At 38.8% G+C, this 7,814-nt stretch overlaps 1 pseudogene; it reads left to right on the forward strand.

Moving 5' to 3' along the window:
• Positions 1-362: 362 nt before the first annotated feature.
• On the forward strand, positions 363-7,471 carry LOC100062955 (small ribosomal subunit protein uS2-like; annotated as a pseudogene).
• The last annotated feature ends 343 nt before the right edge of the window (positions 7,472-7,814 follow it).

Raw genomic sequence — 7,814 nt, forward strand, 5'->3', positions numbered from 1 at the left:
GATAAAGAATGGACTTGACCTTAAGGCAGCTGGGGAACAGATAACTTTACTTTTTGGGTTCCACAGTCTGAAATAAGCATTGTAGATACTTTATTTTTTTTTTTTAGTGGATGTACAACTTGCTTAGACAAGTAGCAGATTTTTCACGTCTTCTTCAGCGTCATCAGACCACTTATCAAGTTTGGATAAAAGACATTTGTTAACAATGTACCTCATTGTCTGTGTTTTCCCTCAGCTAGAAACTGACTGTCTGCAATGACCCTATCTTTAGAGGTTATGGGGATCTTGACCAGTTTTAAACCTATTCTCCAGAGGCCGTGAGGAAAGAGATGGCTTTCAGAATTCAGAGATCCAAACTTAGAATGGCTAGTAAGCCCCGGACATTGTCATCATCAGCCATGTACACCAGCTACCTTCCCCCATCTTCCTTTATTCTATTTCTATTCAAAGCCGTCATTCCAGCTCTGGAGGCCCCTACGGCAAATCCCAGATACCAGCCTTCCTTGCACCCAAGGTAAGACAGTAGATAAAAATAAATTGATCACTGGGCCTGGCCCAGTGGTGTAGTGTTTAGGTTCCCATGCTTGGTTTCTACGGCCCAGGGTTCGCAGCTTCAGATCCCAGGCGCGGACCTAGCACCGCTCATCAGGCCAGGATGTGGAGGCATCTCACATAAAATAGAGGAAGATTGGCACAGATGTTAGCTCAGGGCCAATCTACCTCACAAAAAATAAATAAATAAATAAAAATAAAGTGATCATTGTCATAACCATTGATTTTTAAATGTGTATTTTCTTTTTTCATTTATAAAGGATGCATGCTTAAATTAAATTGACTATTGCTATGATATCTTCCATTTACCTTAAGATATGCAGTGTGGTGTTGTGTGTGCGTTATTTGATCAAGAGTACATCTCAGGTGCTGTAAGCATTCTATTCAACAATTTCAGTCCAGGGCTGGCCAGCTAAGCTTTCTAACTAGAAGTTCCATGCTCTAGAGGCTACTGATGCATGCACTTCCATTATCCATGTTTATACTATACAAATCTAACTTATTCATAGATGTTAGAAATATGTTAGAAATAAGAATATTAGATATTATTTATAAATAGCCCCCTATATGGCAAAATAATTTTTTAGAGGTAAAAATGGTGGTTTATTGACAAATATCACTAATGTAAGACGAGAGCTCTCATTGGTAAAATTAAGGCTCTTCAGGATATGTAGACTGGCTAAAATCATTTTAGAGGCATAGACATGAACAGGGTATAAGAATTCATGGAGGCTTGAAGCCTTTAGCCATAGAAATGATGCTTGAGACTTGAGACCTAAGCAGACTGGTTCCAGCCATTGGTGTAGGAGGATTTCTAATGATGTCTTTATCTTGAGTAAATATTTCATGCAAGATGTTAATGGGAGCACTTAACTGTACCAAGAGCTGGGAATTTATCAAGCTTTAAAGAATATTTTCTATGACCTAAGTTAGGGGTCTATTTGTCAGTTTATTGCTCTATATGCGTTGCAGAATTTGGTCTGTGATTTGCTTTTACTGTAATCTAGGGGCCACATAATCTACCATAAAGAACCTAAGAGTTGTGCATGTTAAATTGGTTTGAGGTCAGTTCATAATTGTTTCTGGAACACTGACCTAGTGCTAAGTACTTTGCTTGTATTTTTTAATCTTTATGGTGATCTATACAATAATCCTCACAATACTCCTCATACAACTGTTATTGTTCATTTTTGTTTTTGGTAAACCATCTATGCATAAGGTGGTGCTAATCATTGTCATTATTTAGAGAAAGAGAAGCAAGATGATCAAATTCACCTCTGAGGTGAGTACAATAACCCTGTTTTACAGATGAGGAAACTAAGGCACAGCATAGTTAACTGACTCCTCATTATCACAGAGCTAGAATGTGGCCAATCTTGGATTTAACCCGTACCTGAGTGACTTTAAAAGCCCATCCTTATAACCATGATGTTTTACTGCTTCCCTTAATGATTCTTTCTTGTGAAATAGAAGAATTTATGTGCTAAGATGTGAGTTAAATATTTCTGATAATACAGTATTTACATTGCAGAGTTTTCTTACGTGATTGAAAGGTAGAAAATAACTTGTCAAGTCCCAGGGCATGCTGGGTAGCTATCAGGACTATAGGATAATTAGACACCTTTCAAGCAGTCCTCTCAGTGTGGAAAATGTCCTCAAGGACTTTGATTCAAATGACTGATTTCATGACAATGAAGGGCTCCAAAGGTGGAACAAGTTTCTTTTATGGAGAGCAAAGGAAATAGTTAGGCCAGCACTGAGTCTTTTCAGGGTAAACATTGGAAGCTGAAGATTATCTGTGCTGATTTTTCCCCTAATCCCTGTTATTGGGTTTCTGCTTACCCAACCTTAGTATAGCTGGTATAATATCATCTCAGTAACCTTTGTGTTTGCCGGTTTATCTTGATCAACTATCAGTGCAAGGTGAGAAGCTGCCTTTCATCTGGTTTCCAATGGTGCTAACTAGAAAAAAAGAAACTAAAAAGTTTGCATTGAGCAGAAATAGAGTAGTCAAGGTATTAAACCACCCACAGTGAACCTAAAGAAGGTGTTTGAAGAAGGAAGGTGTCCTAGGGAGAAAGTTCGCTAAAGAATATTGACACCATGGGACACTGTGAACAAAGAGCGTTGGCTAAAATCTTGATTATTCGCAGTGATACCAAGTTTTCTTATTTGAACTTTGATAACGAGTTTTTGTCAATTAATCCTTATGCTGAAGCTATTCTCCTAAATCTGATACAGCAAATATTTGCATTGTTAAGGAAGATAATCCTTGAACTCTTAGCATTACAAGCAGAGCTAGCAAAAAAATAGAAAGTATAATGCTACATAAACCTTCCTCTGTAGAAAGAAAATAGAACAAGTGTGATTTTTGGAGACGAGCTAAATCAGACAGAAGAGCAGAGAGAGTCTTCAGGGCCAAGGAGGGAGGAGAAAGTGAACAAGGAAGTTGTAAAGCACAAAATGATTTATTTTATACCTGCTTATTAAATGAAAAGAGAAGGGGCTTCACTTATCTAACGTGCTTCCTTTTACAATGTGTTGTAGTGGGAAGAACATTCCCTTTGTAGTCAGCAGACCTACGTTTAAATCCTGGCTGCGCCACTTTCTGCCTGGGAAATTTAGGGCAGTTTCTTTAGCCTCTCTGAGCCTCAGTTTCTCGATAAGTTAAATGGAGCTCTCAGTACCTGTCTCTTATCAGTGTTGGAGCCTGTATCTGTCACTTACCTTCTGTCTAACATTGGGCAACTCAACCTGAGCGTCAGAAGCTTCATCTGTAAAAAGGGAATAATAATGCTTCCTGGCTCCAATCTAGAACTTTTTCCTGTACATGTGGACAAAACATACAGGACTATACACTTGATGGTTTTTGTTTTGTCAAATCAGAAAAATAGTGACTACCTAGTAGTGGCATTCTAAGAATTAGGCAGTAATGTATTTCAAGTTTCTAGTCCCTAGTAGCCAGGCAATAAATGGTACACAATAGACATATTAGAAATACATTATTAAATTCACACAAGATCTTTTAGTGGCATTGGCTTATTTAATTCTTGCTTTCATGGGGGAAAATATATGCCAAAGCAGACAACATAAGAAACTAAAGTTTCTCACATTTAAATTATGTTCTCCATTTTTCAAAACATAATCATCTCTTCATGGAGAAGGATACACATACATCATACTCCCTGTTTTCCAGAAAACAAGGCTGAGATCCAGAGAAATTTAAGTGATATTTACCAGAGATGATGTGAATTTAAGTAGAGGAGTCAGAGCTGGAGTCTGGATTCCTGAGTTCTGTCCTGGTGATCTCCCCATTTTACCACATTCTCATTGTCCTGTGGGTCTGGCATACCTTTCTAGAAATACTCTTTTAGGGTAAACTGTAAGAGCAAGAAGTAAGCAATCAAAGTAGGCTTTCCTCTTAGGAGTTCATGATGTGTTGACATCCTTGGCTTATTGTTTCAGTTTTTTTTTTTTTTTAAGATTTTATTTTTTCCCTTTTTCTCCCCAAAACCCCAGGTACATAGTTGTATATTCTTTGTTGTGGGTCCTTCTAGTTGTGGCATGTCGGACGCTGCCTCAGCGTGGTCTGATGAGCGGTGCCATGTCCGCGCCCAGGATTCGAACCAAGGAAACACTGGGCCGCCTGCAGCAGAGCACGCGAACTTAACCACCTGGCCACGGGGCCAGACCCTGTTTCAGTTTTTTAAATGTGAAAAAAAGATGAATTCTCTGTAACATTTAGATACGAACAGAGAGAATATGCATTTTGCTAAATTGAGTGGACTCATGCCACTATCAGTGTTGAGCCTTGAACTTATTTCAGACCCTTGAAAGGTGAAAATTAACAAAATATTTTGCCTTTTTTCAAAAAGGTTGAAGCTTTTAAGATCACAAATCAAATTCATCAACACTAAACACCTAAGGAAAATGATCAGCAAAGAAAATTGAAATACTAACAAAATTATTAAATTTTCTTTGAAACATATCTACTTACAGTACATGGTTACCGACTACACAATGTTTAAAAGCACTGGGCTTGTAAGAATCAAGCCCAAACTGATTTAGATTCCATAATATAGTTTATTTTACCCAGCTAAATATTTTAATTTGGGTACAAATTTTTTCTTTGCAGTATTAAAATGCTTTTAGAAAGTACCAGAAATAAAAAGCATTGTGTAGATGTAATTTACTATTTATTTTAGTTCAGCTCAACCTACATTAATTTAACGCAACCTACAATACTCATGGAGAGCCTACTCTCTAGGGCATGAGGCTGGCCCTGAGATAACTAAGGACTTTGTTTTCAAAGAACTCAGTGTCTGAGCTTTATGGTAATAAAAGCGTACAGTTGCTAATGTTTATTGATCTCTTGCTATGTGTCAGCCACTCTGCCAAGACTTTTGCCTATGTTTTCTTATTTAACACCCCCACTTAAGTCCTTTGGAGATAACATTTTATTAGCCCCATTTTGAGAATGAAAGAACAGTGGCTTAGATTAAGGAATTTATCCAGGGACACACACAGAGCTCATAAATGGTTTAATCCATTCACTTAATAGATATACTCACACAAATACACAGACACAAACCAACATACACAAAAGTAAACCCAAATACTTGCAACTTTTATTTTTTAAAAAACTGCATATTATTTTTCCTTCTTTAATTGAAAAAAAGGTATTTGCTGTTATTATTGTTTCTTCTGCCAGCTTATGCTTAGATAATGATTGTGCAATAGGAACATTGTTGTTGTGCAGAAAGGGCAATGCATTGACAATCAGAGAGGGGTGCAAAAGTCTTTAGTGGCTGTTAACTCAAGTCTCAAATGCTTTGACCCTAATACTGTATTTTGTTCATTTTTCAAAAGATAAATTAAGGGCTGGCTGTGTAGCATAGTGGTTAAGTTTGGGCACTCAGCTTTGGTAACCTGGGGTTCGCGGTTTCAGATCCTGGGTGTGGACCTACATACCATTCCTCAAGCCATGCTGTGGCAGTGTCCCATATACAAAATAGAGGAAGATTGGCACAGATGTTAGCTCAGCAACAATCTTTCTCAAGCGAAAAAAAAAAAAAAAAGATAAATTATAACCAAAATGATATTTAAACTTTAGGTTGACTTTATAGTAAAGCTTCTAATCTTAAACCATATTTGTATTTTTCCTAGGAAATTGTGGTAATAACATGCTTTGAATATACCCAGAACTGTCTTTTATAAAAGGATCCCAAACATGCAAGGCCAGAGAACCTTAGAAATGAGTGCATGGGGGACACATGTATAGGAGGGAAATTCAGGGAAGCATGAGGTTTTAAAAAGAGTAGTATTGCCCCCGTTTTATTTAAAGTTTGTAAATAGAAAACTCTCCATAGAATATTAAGAAAAATATTAGAAATATCTAATTCCATTCATGCATTGAAATAGTAGATTGAGTAACTATATTAGCTTAGTAGGTTGCCATAACAAACTATCACTGACTGGATGGTTTATACAACAGAATTTATTTTCTCACAGTTCTGGAGGTTGGGAGTCCATAAAGTGCCAGCAGGGTTGGTTTCTTCTCGTTGGGCTCTCTCCTTGGCTTGCAGATGGCTACCCTCTTGCTGTGTCCTCATTTGGTTGTCCCTCTGTGCGTACATGCCCTGGTATCTCTTTGTGTGTCCAAATTTGTTCTTCTTATGATGACAGCAGCCAGATAGGATTAGGGCCCATACTGTTGGCCTCATTTTAACCTAATTACCTCTTTAAAGGCCCTCTCTCCAAATACAGTCACATTCTAGGTACTGGGTGTTAGGGCTTCAACATATGAACTTTGAGGGGACACAATTAAGCCCACATAAGTGACCTCTAACTGCAAAGAGCTGAGAGTTCTTCCAGATCTGGACTTTCATGCATCTTATTCAAAATTCTCACTGTATATAAATTGACCACAATGTGACTTGCTAATATAGTGCTTTTCTTTATGTATTAAAAATGACATTCCTTCTTTTCCATGCTACCCAGAGAGGGGTCCATACTGTGGTGTTTTGGTTTATTGACGTAACTTAAAGGGAAATTTTCACAAGGTCCAGAGTCCTTGATGTCCTGCAAATGAAGGAGGAGGATGGCCTCAAATTTCTTGCAGCTGGAACCCATTTAGGTGGCACAAACCTTGACTTCCAAACAAAACAGTATGCCTATAAAAGGCAAAGTGATTGTATTACCTCATAAATCTGAAGAGAACCTGGGAGAAGCTTCTGTTGGCAGCTGGTGCCATTGTTGCCACTGAAATCCCAGCTGATATCAGTATCATATCCTCCAGGAATACTGGCCAGTGAGCTGCGCTGACGTTTGCTGCTGCCACTGGAGCCCTGCCTATTGCTGGCTGCTTCACTCCTGGAATCTTCACTATCCAGATCCAGGCAGCCTTCCAGGAGCCACCACTTCCGGTGGTTCCTGATCCCAAGGCTGACTACCAGCCTCTCAGAGGCGTCTTCTGTTAACCTGTCTGCCATCACTCTGTGTAACACACTCTCTTCTGAGGTATGTGGATATTGTCACATTACCATCCCATCCATCAACAAAGGAGCTCACTCAGTGGGTCTGACATGGTGGATGAGGGGCTGGGAACTTCTGTGCATGCGTGGCACCATCTCTGGTGGTCATGCCTAATGTCTACTTCCACAGAGCTCCTGAAGGGATTGAAAAGGATGATCAAACCGCTGCTGAAAAGACTGTGGCCCAGGAGGTTAATGGACTGCTCCACCTCTGGAATTTACTGCTATTCAACCTGAGGTCACAGATTGGTCTGCACGTGCCCTCTGTGCCTATTCAGCAGTTCTCTACTGAAGGCAGGAGTGCTCAGCCTGCCACTGAGGACTGGACTGAAGCTCCCACTGCTGGGGCCACTGAATGGGTAGGAACAACCACTGAGTGGTCTTAAGCTGTTCTTCCACAGCCTCTTAAACAGCAAATAGAAATAAGGTTGATGGAAAATAAACAGTTCCTAAAAAAACAAAAAGACGTTCCTGAATTAGTTTTAGTAGGACGTTATATGTATATCTGTGTGTATACACACACATATACATATATGTGTTTGGACCTATATATCCATATATATATCACTGTATATATATGTATATATACATATCCACACATATATATGTATGTGTTGGGTAATAGGGAGATAGAGAGACAGCTGCGGTTGTATCTCCTTTTTATTCACTCACACATTTACAACCAAAAGTATACATCCACTTATTAACCAATTAGATGTGACCAAATGA

Source organism: Equus caballus, chromosome 28, assembly GCF_041296265.1.
Source record: "Equus caballus isolate H_3958 breed thoroughbred chromosome 28, TB-T2T, whole genome shotgun sequence".
NCBI classification, from domain to species: domain Eukaryota; kingdom Metazoa; phylum Chordata; class Mammalia; order Perissodactyla; family Equidae; genus Equus; species Equus caballus.